At 42.8% G+C, this 19,323-nt stretch overlaps 1 long non-coding RNA gene across 1 annotated transcript in view; it reads right to left on the bottom strand.

Moving 5' to 3' along the window:
• LOC142244541 (uncharacterized) overlaps nt 1-19,323 on the bottom strand; it is a 156,677-nt gene that overhangs the window by 104,597 nt on the left and 32,757 nt on the right. The gene's annotated exons all lie outside the window — the stretch shown is intronic.

The following is a 19,323-nucleotide window of genomic DNA, read 5'->3' as shown; positions in this document are numbered from 1 at the left end:
CCAGACCGCATATCAAATATACAAGTTGGGGGTTACTTGGGGAATAGTGATCACAAAATAATAAGTTTTCATGTATTCTTTAGTAAGATGTCTAGTAGAGGGGCTACAAGGACACTAAACTTCAGGAAAGCAAATTTTAAACGGTTGAGAGATGATCTTAGTGCAATAAACTGGGATGATGTACTAAGTAATAAAAGTACACAAAGCAAATGGGAGACTTTTATGAGCATCCTGAATAGGGCTTGTGCAGAAAATATACCCTATGGGAACAAACATGCTAGAAATAGGAGGAAACCCCTATGGCTAAATAGAGCTGTAAGGGAAGCAATAAAAGAAAAACAGAAAGCCTTAAAAGAATTAAAGAGGGTAGGTAGCGATGAGGCATTATATAATTATAGAAAATTAAATAAAATATGTAAAAAGCAAATTAAGTTAGCTAAGTTTGAGACAGAGAGACTCATTGCGAGAGAAAGTAAAAATAATCCTAAAATATTCTTTAACTACATAAACAGTAAAAAATTGAAAAGCGATAGTGTTGGCCCCCTTAAAAATAGTCTTGGTGAAATGGTGGAAGGGGATGAGGGTAAAGCCAACCTGCTGAATGACTTTTTTTCTACGGTTTTTATACAAGAAAATGCTATGGCAGATGACATGACCAGTGATACCATAAATTCACCCTTGAATATTACCTGCTTAACCCAGCAGGAAGTACGCCGCCGCCTCGAAATCACTAAGGTTGACAAATCTCCGGGCCCGGATGGCATACACCCCAGAGTACTGCAGGAATTGAGTTCTGTGATAGATAGACCATTATTTTTAATCTTCTCAGATTCCTTAATAACAGGGTCGGTACCGCAGGACTGGCGCATAGCAAATGTGGTGCCAATATTCAAAAAGGGGACAAAAACTGAGCCGGGAAATTATAGGCCGGTAAGTTTAACCTCTACGGTTGGTAAAATCCTTGAGGGTTTCTTGAGAGATGCTATACTGGAGTATCTCAAGAAAAATAACCTTATGACAGAGTATCAACATGGGTTTATGAAGGATCGATCCTGTCAAACTAATTTGATCAGCTTCTATGAAGAGGTAAGTTCAAGTCTGGACCAGGGAAATGCAGTGGATGTTGTGTATATGGACTTTTCAAAAGCTTTTGATACGGTGCCACACAAAAGGTTGGTACAGAAAATGAGAATAATGGGGATAGGGGAAAATATGTGTAACTGGGTTAAAAACTGGCTCAGTGATAGGAAACAAAGGGTGGTTATTAATGGTACGTACTCGGACTGGGTCTCAGTTCATAGTGGGGTACCACAGGGGTCAGTATTGGGCCCGCTTCTTTTCAACATATTTATAAATGACCTTGTTGGGGGCATGCAGAGTAGAATTTCAATATTTGCAGATGATACTAAACTCTGCAGGGTAATCAATACAGAGGAGGATAATTTTATATTACAGGGAGATTTATGTAAATTGGAGGATTGGGCTAAGAAGTGGCAATTGAAGTTTAATGTAGATAAATGTAAGGTCATGCACTTGGGTAGAGGAAATAACATTTATGATTATGTACTTAATTGTAGAACACTGGGTAAAACAGACACAGAAAAAGACTTGGGTGTATGGGTGGATGGTAAACTTCACTTTAGTGGACAGTGTCAGGCAGCTGCTGCCAGGGCTAATAAAATAATGGGATGTATTAAAAGAGGTATAAGTGTTCATGAAAAAAATATAGTTCTACCTCTGTACAAGTCACTAGTGCGACCGCACTTAGAATACTGTGTACAATTCTGGTCACCGATATATAAGAAGGACATAGCTGAACTGGAGAGGGTGCAGAGAAGAGCGACCAAGATTATTAGAGGAATGGGTGGGCTGCAATACCAAGACAGGTTATTAAACTTGGGGTTATTTAGTTTGGAAAAACGAAGGCTTAGGGGGGATCTAATCACAATGTATAAATATATGAGGGGACAGTACAGAGACCTTTCCAAAGATCTTTTTACACCTAGGCCTGCGACTGGAACACGGGGGCATCCGCTACGTCTTGAGGAAAGAAGGTTTAATCATAATCACAGACGAGGATTCTTTACTGTACGAGCAGTGAGACTATGGAACTCTCTGCCGCATGATGTTGTAATGAGTGATTCACTACTAACATTTAAGCAGAGCCTGGATGCCTTTCTTGAAAAATTTAATATTACCAGTTATGTATATTAGATTTTATGACAGGGTATTGATCCAGGGAACTAGTCTGATTGCCGGATGTGGAGTCAGGAAGGAAATTTTTTCCCCATTGGAACTTGTTTGCCACATTGGGGTTTTTTTTGCCTTCCTCTGGATCAACATGTTAGGCTACAGGTTGAACTAGATGGACTTAGAGTCTCCCTTCAACCTTAAAAACTATGATACTATGATACTATGATACTATGATGTGTGCTGCCACAGGAACAAGGAGCAACATCACTAATGAGAGGTAAACGATTTTTTGTTTTAGGACGACCTCTCCACGGCAAACGATTTTGGCTGCTTTTGCGATCGTTTTAGGTCGCACAAAAGTGTCACACGCTGCAATATCGTTAATGATGCCGGATGTGCGTCACTAACGACGTGACCCCGGTGATAAAACATTAACGATATCATAGCGTGTAAAGCCCCCTTTAGTCATCAGGATAGGAGACAGAGCCACGTTGGAGGCTCGACCCTGACTACCTTCAAGTCTACCATTGGGATAAGGGACAGCTCAGGGTCCCCAATATTAGGGTCAGCTTAGGGGTTCCCGTGTCATCCCTGTCTCCCTGTCACACCATCAGAAACTGAAGTACATATCTGGTGGATTTTTTCCCACTTAAGTTGTATAAATTATTGTGTATTCATCTGGTACTAATGGCAATCCTGTGTTTGCCAAGCTCCTCATATGCGTTTCAAAAAGTTGGCAGAGCTGACTTCTAGTGGTGTACAAACCTCAAAGTTCACTATTTGTGCGACTTTGGGTTGCGCAAAAATTTTGAGATATTTTATGGTGTTTTATGCCAGAATTTCAGCCATGTGTTTTCATAAATTACCTTTTTTTATTCATCCAGGACCTCCTTTGAATAAATTGTTATTTTTTCCAACGCTATTCCTTGTACTGCAAACATTTGACCCACCAGGGTTTATTTATTTGGTCCTGTAATTATCTGGTGCCAGCAATGGCAGGAAAAAGGAAGAAGAAGAGGAAACAGCTTGGTAGGGGGCACACAATGACCAGATGTTTTGAAATGTATGTCATAGCTTTAAGGAAAAGGAAGAGCACGGAGGAAGTTGGCTGCGTGAGTGATGTAGGACCTCTTTACAGAACGGATGACCCAGGTGCACTTGTGTTTTCTGAAGTGAGGAAATGTCCCCTTATCAGTGACGAACATGTAGAAATCAAAGGACAAACACTTAGTTGTGAAATACATTAACAATTCCCCTGCAAAAGAACCTGAAGACAAAAAGAATAAAATTGCTGAGTTTTAGGTCTACTTCGCAAGACCGTGTTTCCAGAATGTGTGGTATCCTTTTTTTCCGTGGATACCGCTCTCATCCATTATAACCTATGGGGATAGTCACATGTTTTTACGTGGACCATGTGTCCATGCAAACCAGATGCAGACATGTCCGTTTTTTCCTGCAGCAAAGATGACAAAGGCCAATACCAGTCTATGGATCTGTGAAAAACATGTACAGCACATGGAGGGCATCACTGTGTCATCCATGTGCTGTACAAGTTTAACACTGCAAAGTATAGGAGAAGCTTTGAAACATTGATGACCCACTGAACCAACGGACACAGAGGACACACTGATCCAAAACACTGATGACCCACTGATCCATCGGACGGACACATAGAGGACACACCGATTCAAAACACTGGTGACCCACTGATCCATCGGACGGACACATAGAGGACACACCGATTCAAAACACTGGTGACCCACTGATCCATCGGACGGACACATAGAGGACACACCGATCCAAAAGACTGATGAGACCGGTATAATTTTTTCACGTTTGTGTTTTATATGGATGTGTGAAGGAGGCTTTATGTTGTATAGAGCAATGATAAAATTAAACTTATTCGGGAATAGACTTTTAATACCTACAAAACTATGTAGCGCCCATGAGACCCTCAGGGCACTACAGGGAACTCCATCCTCTTGGTAATGCAGGACCTACCCCCTGGGACCTGGAGTACCAGTGCCAATTCCACCAAAACACAATCTAAATCCTAGTTCTCCTCTCCACACTGGGCATAGAGGGTTAACCACGTAAGGGGATGGTCGCCATGGGAATGAGTCTCTGGGTATAGCCAGCCTGGTGGGAGGGGTCAGTCAATCAGAGAGTAGTCGAGAGTCGGGAGCATACAGGAGAAGTGTGTGGACGTGCCTGAGCTGGGTCCGTGTAATGGTGACCCTGGGGGCACAGGAGAGAGGTCACCAGGACGGGTACCAAGATACCGCTGGGACCGGAGCACGCACGGGGCACAGGGCCCTAGGTCAAGCGCAAGTTTTAGACTGTTTGGCAAATACCTGCCCGGTGAGGACACCTTCACGGACTTCACCGAACCAAATAATCCGGGGACATCACCAGTAAACTAGGATCGGGGTTTGGACACTTACCTCTCTGCAGGGTCCGCACTGCCCGCCGTACGGAGAAGGAGACTGTACCCCAAAAGGGACAGTTGGGGTCCCCAAACGCTCCACGCTACGGGGACTCAATCTACAGAGTGTGGCGGGGACAGAGCAACCTGGGTCACTACATTGCACTGGTCCTCCAAGGGACCTGAACAAATGCCATTCCCATTTGCTACCGCCCGGGACTGAGTACTGGGCGACACAACTACTGTACACTGGAATAAATCAAACAAATTTAATGCAAAAAAAATCATCTTTAGTAATAATAAAAGCATTTCTTTAAAAATAGTATAGCAGAACATGTGAAAAGGATAAACAAGTGACCTCAAATATGCCCCATGGCACAATATTAAACATCAGTTTGTGTATATTATACAAAAATATAACATGAATTGACATCAATAATGACAAACTGTAATATATGAAACCATACTGTAAATCAGTAAATTGTAATAATATGTCAAATATCAGGTGTGTCACAATTTATGATGTAAGAGAACAACATTCACATAGAGATGACACAGGCTAATAGAATAGCAATGTGAAGTAGATGGTATTAGGTTGGCAAATGAGTAATAATAGCAAATAGAAATATATATCAGGAAAACTGTCGTATAAACCTGATATGGGAAAAGGTATCCTAAATAAATCATCAAATGCCTATTACAAATGTATCACAATGCTACATGTTAGAAAAGCCTTACCAATAACACTCTGACCCGTTTCGCCGTGGCTTTCACCAAGGGCGTGGAGACTTTTGCATAATACTGTACAGGTACAGAGCTCCATTAAAGTGAGTGAGGTAGAGCTGCAATGCCTCATACAATCTGCAGACAGATGTGGTGCTATTTCTGGAAGAAAGCAGCCAACTTTTAATAATGCTGGACAAACTCTACAGATAATTTGTCCCTAAATTTTTGCATACCCCATCTGAAAGCAGCATGATATAGTGGCAGGTTTCTTGAATTCAGTGATGTATGACTTTCTGGGCTGCTTGCTGTAATTTTGATAAAATCACAGTTTTATCTACTGTAGATCTGCCAGTTTTTTAAAATCTGAGATCTACATAGCCCCGCCCACACCACTGATTGGCAGCTTTCTTTGAACACTGTGCATAAACAGAAAACTACCAGTCAGAGGCGGGGTTGAGGTTGGATTACCTGGTAGAAGGTCCTCTAATGATAATCTCCTGCTAGTAAAACAATTATACAATTATTTTATCAATGAAGAAAAAACAAAAAGCCAGCACTAAATGTGCACTTCAGCACTAAACATTCCAAACTGTACTTATTATAAAAATTACACTACACTAAAATATTTTTATAAAATGTGCCATACGGCCTCACATATGAATAGTAGAACTGCTCTTAGCAGCACTCACCTGGTCTATTTCAATCCCGTACCCATGACTGAGTCATGGCTGTGGGCGGGACAGGTCCAAGCAAATGCTGCATTAAGTAAATAGCCTGTGGACAAGGCCTGATGACTTAATGTGAACAGTCACCAACCGCCAAAATCTAGACAGATGGAATACATCCCAAATTGGGGTGCATAGCATTATTTTATCAAGTCTATTATAAGCAGCTCAGTATGGGACCCATCGCAAGAATCAGGTTCTGTAAATTATGCTGCTCTCAGATTACATGGAAAAAACCCTTCAACCTCTTCCCAACAGGTCAATTTTCCATTTTTTACAACCCATTTTTCCAAGACCTATATGTTCTTCATTTTTCCATCAATAAAGACGCAAGAGGGCTTGTTTTTTGTGGGATGACTTGTAGTTTTGAATGAACCCCGTTCATTTTGCTATTCAATGTATTTGAAAATGTTAAAAACAATTGAAATCGTGCAAAAAAATGCAATTTTGCAATTTATTTTTTTAAGATTTTATTTTTAAAGAGTTTATTGTTCTGTAAAAATGACCTACCAATATGATTCTCTCGGTCAGTACAATTAGAACAATTATTGTGATGCAAAAAGTGTATAGTTTTTATTGTAGATGCCATTTTCTGACACTCGTAATGTTTTCATTTTTCAGTAGATAGAGCTATATGATGGCCTGATTTTCTTGCTAAGTTGACTTTACAACCTTTTCCAGATTGATAGCCAACACCAACTGCTTCTCTAAAGGCCGCTTTACACACAAAGACATCGCTAACCCGATGTCGTTGGGGTCTCGGGATTCTTGACGTACCTCCGTTTTCGTTAGCGACGTCGTTGCATGTGACACGTACGAGTGACCTCTAACTATCAAAAATACTCACCTTATTGTTGATCGTTGACACGCTGTCCAGTTCCCAAATATCGTTGCTGTTGCAGGACGCGGGTTGTTCGTCGCTCCTGCGGCAGCACACATCGCTACGCGTGACCCCGCAGGAACGAGGAACCACATCGTACCTGTGGCCGCCCGCAATGAGGAAGGAAGGAGGTGGGCGGGATGATCGTCCCACTCATCTCCGCCCCCCTCCGCTTCTATTGGGCAGCCGCTTAGTGACGTCGCTGTGACGCCGAACGAATTTCCCCCTTAGAAAGGAGGCGGTTTGTCGGTCATAGTGACGTCGCTAGGCAGGTAAGTAGTGTGACGGGTGATGTTGTGATGTTGTGCGCCACGAGCAGCGATTTGCCTGTGACGCACAACCGACGGGGGCGGGTACGCATGCTAGCGATCTCGCTAGTGAGATCGCTGCGTGTAAAGCGGCCTTAAGATAATTACTGATGTCTCTCCTCTTATATCTTCCACTTTCACAACAGACATGGCCATAATTCTATGCTCCTGCTGCCATTTTCTTTTGGGGTAGTCCGGCTGGAAGCCGTCTAGTCCCTGGACTCTTCTAAACCAGTCCCAAGGTGAGCCGTAGGCTCCGGACCCTTGGGGGATATGTCCAATGGGTGGAAGTTACAAGGCCATGTCCTCACTCCAAGAACCCCACTGCAGAATTGGCTCTCAGCTTTCTCAGTAACCAAGAAGTGACTCCCTTCTCCTTGTTCAGCCCCCAGTGAGCTGACCATGACATGAACTGTTTCTGTTACTAACAAAATCTATCTACATAACATTCCTATAAATGACATTCTAAACCTTTACCAATTCTTAGTAGAATGTACAACAATCCTGGACCCATTTCTCAGGGTCCATTAGTTCCTTCTTCCTCCTCCCCTTTAGTACTAGTCTAGTCCTGGGGACACAGGGTGAGGGGCAGAGTTCATGGGGTAAAGTCCATGAGGACAAAAAACAAGGTCCATGGGGGTAAAGGAGCAGAGGCCATGAGGCAAGGACATTGTGTGTCCAGAAACCGGGAAAGAGTCCATGGTGGAGGGCGTACAGCTTTCCTTCTGCTCATAGTCCTGTAATCCAGCAGAGGAGTGTGGACCACATGGAAAATAACATGGGGAAAATAAACAACAGCTTTGGCCATTCCTGGCCAACTTCTTCAGTGAGCAGGATCTCCTGACCCGCGCCCCCCCATGGAATGCAGAACAGTCCCGCAGGCATAAGTGCAACCAGTACAACGGGGAAGGGGGGGAGGGAGTTGTGGGACTGGCTACTCTCATAACCACATAACCACTTCAACACCTCTTCTGGCTAGTTTCAGACCCAGGTAGCCCCAGACTCTGCCACCTTCATGTATATAGCTAAGGGAGCACCCTGAGTAATCACAGCTGGCACTTCTTTTCTACCCCACCCACTCATGGCTTTTGCAAACTTGGATCGCTTGTCCCGGTCACAGGGCTTTGGCCTTCCAGAAACGGCCACTGCATTCACCATTCCGGGTATTGATTCCTGGCCTTTCTGAGGAACCTCCACTTCCAACAGGCCTTTTGGCCGCAGCAATTTCTCTTGCTGCTGCAGCCAGTTTGCCAAGGCCACTTGCCAAGTGCTTTGGTGAGGCAGAACCACAAGCCACTGCCCTTTATGCTCTGGTCACACTCAGTGTTGTGCCATCGTAGTCTTCTCACTAGCCAGTCATGGTTCAGCCCTATGATGTCGGGGGAGTCTCTATTCCTCCTTCTCTTCTGGCTCTACGTCCCATTTCTTCAGAGCTGTCGCCCGTTGCCCATCAGCTTCTTTTTGAAGGGCGGGCTCTCTCTCTCTAGTTGCCCCGATGGAGGCGGGCACCACTGAACATGTGGCGTTTTTTAATCCCCAGTTCCTGAATCCACAGTGAAATATAAAGGGCAGCGCTTCACGCTCTTTTTCTTGCCTTTTGCTGCACCTGCCGGAGGTGAGCACCACTGGACATGGGGCATTTCTTCATTCTCAACTTTACAATCTTTTTTTCAGTACCACCCACAACGGGTGTGGCCCATGCTCGGCGTCAGGCCATGTACTGTTATCTTTGTTTCCATGACCTTTAACTTGTCCATCTCAAGCATCTTCCCCGCAGCCCATCTTGTCAGGTTGTGCAGAGAATGACCCTCCTCGCAGCGCCACTTGAAGGAAGATGTAAATGCTGGGCTGTGAGGGCTCTGCACTCCTTCGCCAGAGAGCGCCAGTGCTTATAATCTGCTTTGGGTAGAGTTTGTGACACTTACTGTACTCTTAAGGGCAGCGTCCACCTCCCCGCAGTCGGTCGATGTTTTAGATGTAGAAGATAGACACAGGACATTGGAGAACTCTTGGCAAAAGAACTGTAAATGGTTTATTATATCTTCCACCTTCATGACGGACATGGTCACACTTCAGCAGTCTTTGCTGCCCCTTTTTCTTTTGGGGTACTCTGGCTAGCCTATCCTGTTAACTGGCATCTAGTCATCCAGCTGCCGGGCCTATGCCTCCGCTTCCCCCTCTTCTCACTTTAGCTACCCGTGGTCCTCTCATTGCCTCTGATGGCTTTTAGTCACTCGACTGTTTTTGGTGCATCCAAGAGGCCCTCTGCCCCGATGGCCGACTAGTCCTAAGACTTTTGAAAGCCTGTCTCAAGGTGAGATGAAGGCTCCAGACCCTTGGAGGATACCTCCGGGTTCCCCAAAGGGCCCAAGTTACAAGGCCACGTCCTCACTCCAGGAACCTCTCTGCAGAACTGGCTCTCAGCTCTCTCTGTAACCAGGAAGTGACTCTCAGATCAACGCTAGTTCTGCCCATCAGTGAGCTGAACCTGACATTAACTGTTTCTGTTACTAACAAAATCTGTCTACAGTTCATAACATTCCTATGCTTTATATCACTTCCTATAAATGACATACTAAGCCTATACCTCACACTACATCCTACTTAACATTCTCAATTCTGCTATATCTGCTATTTCTAATACACATGGTTAACACATTTACAGCACATAATAACAAATTATTATTATTATTTATTATAGCGCCATCAATTCCATGGCGCATTACATGTGAAAGTGTTGTACATAATAGGGACAAGTACAATAATCATAAACAATACAAGACACAGACAGGTACAGGAAGAGAGAGGTCCCTGCCCACGAGGGCTCACAGTCTACAAGGGATGGGTGAGGATACAGTAAGTTAGGGTAGAGCTGATTGTGCGGCGCTGTATCAGACTGAGGGTTACGGCAGGTTGTAGGCTTGTCGGAAGAGGTTCAGGTTCCTTTTGAAGCTTGCCAAGGTAGGCAAGAATCTGATGTGTTGAGGCAGAGCATTCCAGAGTATGGGGAAGGCACGGGAAAAATCTTGGATGCCATGGTGGGAAGAGGAGATGAGAGGGGAGTAGAGAAGGAGATCTTGTGAGGATCGAAGGTTACGTGCAGGTAAGTACCAGGAGACCAGGTCACAGATGTATGGAGGAGACAGGTTGTGGATGGCTTTGTATGTCATGGTTAGGGTTTTGAACTGGAGTCGTTGGGCAATAGGAAGCCAGTGAAGGGATTGGGCAAGAGGAGAGGTCGGGGAGTAGCGGGGGGACAGGTGGATTAGCCGGGCAGCATAGTTTAGAATAGATTGTAGGGGTGCGAGACTGGTAGAAGGGAGGCCACAGAGCAGGAGGTTTCAATAATCCAGGCGGGACATAATAAGGGCATGTACTAGGGTTTTTGCAGCTTCTTGGGAAAGGAATGTACGGATCCGGGAAATATTTTTGAGCTGGAGGCGGCAGGAGGTGAAGAGGGCTTGGATGTGTGGCTTGAAAGAGAGATCAGAGTCTAGGATTACTCCCAGGCAGCGAGCACGTGGCATTTTTACATAGCCATACACTTTACATTGTAGGGGACTTGACCATAGCTACAGAAGCATTAAGGGAGTACTTAATTTTTTTTAGAAACTGCTACTGCATTTTGCTTAATTTGTTAAATAAACAACGATACGGAGTAATTTGTCATGTGTTGCTCTTGTATTTATTTGAGACCTTCTAAGGACCAGATGTTTTTTACTGTCTTGATACATAACATCATAGAATTCAACCAGGGTGTACATTGTTTTTCTCATATATATTTGGGATGTGGGATCTATTTACTAAGCATCAAGGTAAAACATAAACGACTTTTCGCTTCCTTCTGCCACACTCATGTTCCACTCATCTCAACTCATTAATGATTTTTTTTTTCACCCACACGCGATTATATTCTTTTTATAGAAGCTGATACAAGGTAATTTTTCAGGCTCTGCTGATAACGCTGAGAGGCCAGGCGGAGGATTGCTGCCCTCGTTCCTGCTCTCACCCTATCATTTCATGATTTCCTTCCCTGTTATCTTCAAACATTTTAAGAAAAGTGCATAGCTGTCGGAAACAGGGATGCTGGAGCAAGAGTCTGGCAAGGCTTTGTTTTACTTAGCCCTAAATACACTTCTCAGCACCCATGGAGACCATTAATGTGGAATCAGAGGAGAAGAGGGTCCCTGCCCCGGAGCATGTTCAGAATAGCTCCTCTCATTCGGCGGAGGAGCCTGTAAGAGGCCTGCAATCAGTTCACTGTCAGCCGACTTCCTTAGATCATCTCAAATGAGACCACTTTAGGATCACTCCTGCCAAAGTCTTTGCTTGGATAAGAAACATAGGGGCATTTGAGAGGTATTCTTAGCTCGGCTCAAGATTATTTTGGAGCCAGAAATCTGAGCACTAAAAAGAGAACAGTTCATTTATCAAGAACCCAAAGTAATTAACTTGTTCTGAAGCCTATGAATAGCTGAGAATCGTACCGGGAAGCATGAAGTGCTATTATGGCCTCTACAAGTTTATCAAGTGTTGTAAGTTTTCATCATTGCCGGGACAGCACGTGACAACTCCGACTAGTGGCAGCTTAATAGACGTTTATTTTCTTAAATAATAAGTGTCATTTTTACTTTACGTCTATGTCTAAACATTTACCTTGTCAAACCCGAGAAAGCACGAGGATGGCAGAATGACACGCTATGGGAACATAATTTATATATATTTGTCATACACAATACCCCACCATATAAATACTGCTCCTGTTATACAGCAGGATTCATAGAGTTCATTGAAATACTTAGATTTAAAAACAAAAAAAACCCAACAAACTATTAAGTCAAGTAAATTACAGTTTTTCCCCATCAGGAACATAATAGAATATCGTCCTCTACTTTAGACTTCCATCCATGAGTCAGAGCGGAAAGCTAGTAAAGGCTTGGTCCCATCTTTAAGTAAAAGCATATCGCTATGACCCCAATACTCCTCTAAATCAAAGGGGTTGTCTCCTTTCAATTTTAATCCAGGTATGTTAAAACATAATTAACTGCACTCTACTCACCTTCCCTGGGTCCACCTGGGAGTCTCCACCACTCCGCCCAGTGTTGGATGTGACACTGACATCACGTCCACGATGTGACAGCTAACAGTAAACTCAACGACGTTCCGTTTGTATGGGTAGTGCCACTGAGTTCACTGATTGGCTGCAGCTAGTACCGCAGCCAATGCCAGGCCCTGGGCGCAGCAGCAGAGAATCACCGATGGAACCGGGAAAGGTGATTATAATCCCATTAAGGATCTGCTGCATTAATTTCAAGCCATTTCACCTCCTAATATTATCCACACTGCTCAGGGGTGTAGCAAGAACTAGGGATGTTTAGTTTGAAAAAGAGAAGGCTGAGAGGAGACTTAATAGCTTTCTACTAGGGATGATCGAATACCTCAAATATTCGGCTTCACGAATATTTGCCGAATAGGTTGCTGCTATTCGACTATTCGCGAATACTCGATGCGCATTGTAAGTCTATGGGAAACCCGAATAACAACTATTTGGAACTTTTCGGGCTTCCCATAGACTTACATTGCACATCGAATATTCGCATAGCAGCAACCTATTCGTCGGATATTCGTGAAGCCGAATATTTGAGGTATTCGATCATCCCTACTTTCTACAAATATCTGAAAGGTAGTCACAGTGCAGAGGGAACTGTCCTATTCTCATTAGCACAGGGAAGTACAAGAAGCAAAGGGATGAAACTTAAAGGAAGGAACTTCAGATTAGACATAAGGAGAAACCTTCTGACAGTGAGGGCAGTTAGAGAGTGGAACAGGAGACCACGGGAGGTGGTGAGTTCTTCCTCAATGAAAATCTTCAAGGGGAAACTGAATAAACATATAGCTGGGATGACTCTTAGGATAACCTGCACTTGCAGGGGGTTAGACCCGATGGCCCTTGAGGTCCCTTCCAACTCTAATATTTTGATATTATGATTCTATGATATTATATGATTCTATGAAGTTGAGGCCACTAAGGCATCTGGGAGGATTATTCTTACAATAGTCCCTGTGATGCACCCATTTTGCCTTGAGTGCCAAGAAAACACCCATACAAGCTAGGATCTCCACCTTCCCTTTGCCATACTCTTTGGCATCCTGATTGGCCAGGTCAAAGTACACTTTCTGATATTCCCCAGTATGGTGCCAGAACTTCCACCCACCGCTCCGGAAACAGTCTCTCACAATCCGCCACCCTCTTGAACACAGTCAGGAACACCTAGATGTCATCATCCGGAGACATCTTTTGAAACGACCCCCTTACCGTTTCTCTCCGCTGAGTATTGTCACCTTAGTTTCTGGGGTCGTGTGGTTTCCCTGACATGTATGGCTTTTGCCAGGACCATCATCTGCTGCTGTATCTACTGCTGCTGTAGCTTGAACTGTTGCATCAGGAGTCCATTGGTTTCCTGCTGGGATTGCTATTTCTACTGCCATTGCTGCAGTATATTGTTCTGTACCAGTTGCTTAATCAACTCCTTCATGGCTTCAAACCACATTTGCGCTACTACAGCTGCCTTCATCATGGACATACAGTTTTACTGCAATCACCTGGGCTGCTTGGGATTCGCTGCCCGCATTCTCCACCAATTGTAGGGGTGTTAGTTTTTTGGTAAATGCTAGTGCACACACAGGTATCCGATTCGTATTTTAAATAGTCACTGGTTTATTAAGGCTGTGGGCACACGTTCTGTTTTTATTGCGTTTTTTTTGTTGCATTTTTGAGTGCAGCTTTTCCACAAAACCTGAAGGGAAAACTGATGCTAGCAAAGTCAAAAGGAATCCTGAAGTGTCATGCACATGTAGCGTATTTGTGTCTTGCAGATTTGGTGCAAAAAATATTCTGCAGTATATCAATTCTTTCAACGTTTTTTCACCCATTGACTTCAATGAAGTCAGTCAAAAATGCTATAAAAATGCAGATATAAAAATGATTGTGGATTTACGGCAGATTTGCTGTGTTTTTGAAGCCTTTTTACACCAAAAATCGCATTGAAGGTAACTAAAGGAAAAGATAGATAGATTACATAGATAGATAGTAGATAGACATAGATAGAGATAGACATAGACAGATAGATATCAGGTAGATATATTATTGCCCAACCCCCAAAACATTTTATAAAATTACAGTGCATGTGGAGCCTATTGTACAGCTTACTGAAATTGTTAACATTAATAAATAAATGATAAAAAAAACCAATGTGGGGCTCCTCCCCATTTTTGATAACCAGAAAAGCAACCAAGCTGTGAGCTGATATCAGGATGGGAAGATCCATGGCTATTGGCCCATCCCAGCCTAAAAAGACCAGTCCACATACATCCCAGAATTGGCACATCACATTAAATGTTCCAGTTCAGGTGCTTCATCTCAGCTCTTCCTTATTGCCCTGGTGCTTTGGTAATCAGGGTAATGGTTTTTGGGGTTGATGTCAGCTGTGTAGTGTCAGCTGGCATTAAGCACTGGTGTTAGTAATGGAGAGGAATTTATCAGATTAACCAATTTATTAAATAAAAAATTCCCCAGAAGATTTGACGTAGTCAATGGAATCCAAAGTAGTCCACAAATGGAAACCTGAAAAAATAAAAGAGAAAAAAAAGAGAAAAAATAATAAAATTGGTGAACAAGAGAAACTGTCTTTTTTCTGTTTTTTTTTTCAGGTTTCCATTTGTGGACTACATCAGATTTGGTGGACTACGGTGGACCTGTGTGGGACTTTTTTTTTTAATTAAGTGGTGGACAGGGGAAAGTGTCAAGTAATGTTTATTTCAACAAATAATTTTTTGTGTGTTTGTCTGATAGACACTTTTCAATTACTAACACCAGGGCTTGATGCTAGCTTTGGTTTTGGACAATTCACAGCTGACATCCACCCCAAAACCAGTACCCCAATTGCCAAAGTATAAGGACAATTGTGAACAGCCAAGGCAATTCGCCTCAATTGGATCATCTCATGATGCGTCACTTCTGGGGTGACTGTGGGCTGGTATTTTTAAGCTGGGAAGGACAAAATAACTATGGGCCTTCCCAGTCTAATAATGTAAAACCCCAGCTGTTTGCTTTATCTTTCCTGGTTACCAAAAATGGGGAGGACCCCACATCTTTTTTTTATTTATTTTTTTATTACAGTAGGTTCCCCATCGTAGAAAACTGTACGATAAGCTCCACCTGCAATGAACTAAAGAATGCAATTTTAAAAAACGTTAGGGGGTTGTGCAAGGATATATCAGCCAGATATCTATCTATCTATATCTCTAGTCGCAATAAGCCTCAAATTATATTCAGTATTGTCTAAAAACACTAGCAAACCACAGGTGCATCCAAAACACATAGAAAAAACATGTGTTTTGTCCGTTGCATTTTCCTGCCAATAGGTGCCAAGACATGCACATATGGTGCAGAAATTTCTACATCCAAAAAATTAACAGGTGCACATAGCCCAAAAGTCCATAAACCATTGGCACAAAAGGTATAATATAAAATATATAGACAGTGCATAAAGCAACATGGGCTCACCTGTAGTGGTACACTACCCGCTTGGTCAGGTATTGACAGGATTGGACAAGCACCAACAGATTCTTCTACTTTCCACATACAGACAACCTCTGAGAAAGTTCAGCTGCCTTTAATAGGACCTGGACAGTCTGGAAACCCTGGACTGGAGGTATTACAGCAGTTTTGGCTGCTCTTAAAACATGGGCCCAAAAATCCAGGCCCTTTAAAAAAAAAACAAACAAACAAAAAAAACCCCTCTCAGCACTAAATGCGCTGGAGCTTGCTTTTCCAATTATTACATCACTGAGGTTGGCCACCTCGGTGATACATATCTCCTCTCCAGGACCTTTCCTGCTGCAACCTTACACTAGATAGATGTTAAGTTGCAATTGCAGACCTTTGCAAAGCAGGATGACACGTAAATACCACCCAGCTTTCCCACAACCAGAAAAAAAAATTAGTGATAATTTTAACCTTTAGATATTTTACTGGTGACTTTTTTTATGCTGTTTAAGCTGCAAATGTCTTTAATATAAAGCTGTGTGTTCATCCCTAAAACAAAATAACTATTTATTCTGTAAATATTTAGTGGGTCTGAAAAATATTAAATGACTAAAAATATTTTTTCAGCTAGGAAAAAAATATATATTTTGTGCTTTGACAAATTCTGAAGAACTTTAAAAGAAAATATGTTATTTACAAGCATAACTTAAAACCAAATATGAGAAGGTAGATTAGATTCTGTTCTGCATGGTGCAGCAGCAATTTTAAGGTTTATTTACTGTGTAGAAATTATACAAATATCTTCTTGCTGTGTGAGGGGTTACCTCGCTTTGGTAAAGAATACAAGGAACGAAGAGAGGGGGACATTATACTTTTACTGGGCCTAATATTATGACTTATCTTAGTGGTATATCTTAACACTAAATAATGGTGTAATGGTGGAATATGGTGGGTTGTGTATAATTTTGTGTAAGTTAATATTTTAGGCATGGTGCTCTGTCCATTCTGTGTACATTGTCCTGTTAAATTAGGTTAATCCCTCCCTGCTGGGCTTTTGTCCCTAAGTCTGGGGAAGGGGGGCCTGGAATCCACCAAACTCTCTGCTTACCTGGGAGATTATTCAGTCTGTCTAGGAAAGAGAAGAGCGAAGTAGTAAGATTGATCCTCTGGGGGAGAAGCTGCAGCTACAGGCAGCACCTCAGAGAGCAGTTGAGAAACTCAGATTTCCCTGGAAAAGGACTGCTGGAGGATTGTGACTGATCCCCAGGACATTTATCCCATTACTGGACTATTTTACCCTCTGTGTGGTGGATTATTTGATGGACATTCTAGATTGCTTGGAATAAATATTCTTTGGATTGTTCAATCATCTCTCGCTCTGTTGATTGAGTGATATTGGAGAAGGACCCCGTGACAAATGGGATTACGCTTTAAATGGAGTAAATAAGGCATAGTTGTATTTACAAATATCATCTATTTCTAGAAGTTACAGGAGCAAACATGAAAGAATCTGGGCATCTGGAGGAATGATTTCACCTAAATGCCATATTATAGATTTGGGTTGTAATAACCCAGATAACGGCACCCACCATATTATGTTTCTCAGAGTGTAGACAGAGGACGCCATATTACTTAGACAATAGAACCATATTTTATGCCCATAGGTCAGTAATAAGTCCTAAAGCCTGTGCCCTCCCTGAGAAATACAAACATGGTAAATCTCTCCACATTGCTCTTAAAACATACTTGTCAACTCTCCTGTAATATCTGAAAGGATTACTGAATAACAGAATAAAGTAAGACATCTGAGCTATACCTGCCTTAGACCTACTGGAAGCCAGTTATCTCAGGAGATTTCTGTATTTAGGGTCTTGGGTTGTGGTGAGGGGACCAGTGGATATTCTGGTTCTTCAGTTAGGCCAGACTTTAAAAAAAAAAGTTCAGTTTGGGACCTGAACTTGACCCAGGATGCCTAACCCAATATAAATAAATGAAAACCCGAATTTGTATGCTGTAAAATGGCTGTAAAATGGTCATAGTAAGAGCTTGAATGATGCAAAAGGAGGCAAAATTTGGGCAAAAACTCTGCTTTGCAGTTCAAAACGCAAATGGCAAAAACAATTGACATGTTGCTTCTTTGAAAAGCAGAGTTTTAGCCAAAATTTCTGCCACAAAAAGGCAGCATTTTGAACAGCATAGTGCGCACAAGAAACCCAAATTCCCATAGACTATGCTTGAAAAACAGAACACAACCATTTTGGCATTAAACGCTGCAGTTGAAAAAGCAGCAAAAAAGCAGGTAAAAAGCAGGTAAAAAGCAACGTGAACACATAGCCTAAATCAAAGCAACAGCTTTTTCTATCTGTCAAGTAATTTAGACAAGGTTTGTTCCTTATCTTAAAGATAATTATGAATCAAGGAATGTAAGCATGATGAATTCAGGCAGAAGATATAGAAGACAGAAACATTAAAGTTTTTCCTATATTTCAGACTTCACCTACAGTATATTCAACATTTTTACATCAATATTTTAATTACTACATTTTTTGGCAGAGTCTCCTCGGAGATTTAAGGTTGGCTATCTTTTTCATTAATATGAATCCATAGCAGACTGTCTCACAGTCAGATGTGTGTAACAAAGCTTGTTTGTCTAATATGAATGCTTTGAGGATAGTATTATCTGATTTGGCTGCTTCCTTTGCTGGTATTCATTGTAGAGAAGACAGTTTCTTTATTAACGACTCATAGGATAGCCGTGAAGCCATTTATGTCAAATTTATAAGACAGGCAAATTAAATTATACTCTAAATTTAAATATAGTTTAATACAAAGGCAAAAAAAGAAACATAAAAAAACTAAATTTCATTACAAACCCTAATTTATATTACTGACTGCTGCAAACAGTAAATGTAAATAAAAAATAAAAAATGTGTGTGTCGCGGGCGGAGGAGGGGACGCTGCGCTCACCCACTGCTCGGGTCCGGCTGCTGCTGCTGATGCTGCTCGGTGGTGGCTCGAGCGGTGGGCCGGATCCCGGGGACTCGAGCGGCGTTCCTCGCCCGTGAGTGAAAAGGGGGAATGTTTGTGGTTTAGGGATATTGTCCGTGATGCCACCCACGGTTGTGGTGAGTTTGGTGACACCACCGCTGCTCTGGACGGGGATCCCGAGAGCGGTGACAGGGACCAGCTTGGATGTTATTTCTCCCCTCCGTGGGTAGGGGGTTTGGTTGTTACGGGGCCCGGTGAGGGGTAGGGATGGATGGCAGGTGGGTTACGGGGTCTGGTGAGGTGCAGGGTCGCAGGAGCAGCGCTGTGCCGCACGGCACGGTGGTACTCACTCAGCCAATGATGAATGCAAAGTCTCCGGTAAAACAAATGGCTGGATGGATGGGTCCCACAGACGGCTCCGGTGTTTCTCCTCCCGGCAGGTTGATGATGACTGCCTTTCCCTGCACCTGTGTAGTGTGTATGGTTCCAATGGGTTCCCACCGGTAACCCGCTCCCCAGCTTGGATGGGT

This window comes from Anomaloglossus baeobatrachus, chromosome 6, assembly GCF_048569485.1.
Source record: "Anomaloglossus baeobatrachus isolate aAnoBae1 chromosome 6, aAnoBae1.hap1, whole genome shotgun sequence".
In the NCBI taxonomy this organism is placed as follows: Eukaryota; Metazoa; Chordata; class Amphibia; order Anura; family Aromobatidae; genus Anomaloglossus; species Anomaloglossus baeobatrachus.
The sequence above is the reverse complement of the archived record's forward strand: the minus strand, read 5'-3'. Positions and strand labels throughout refer to the sequence as shown.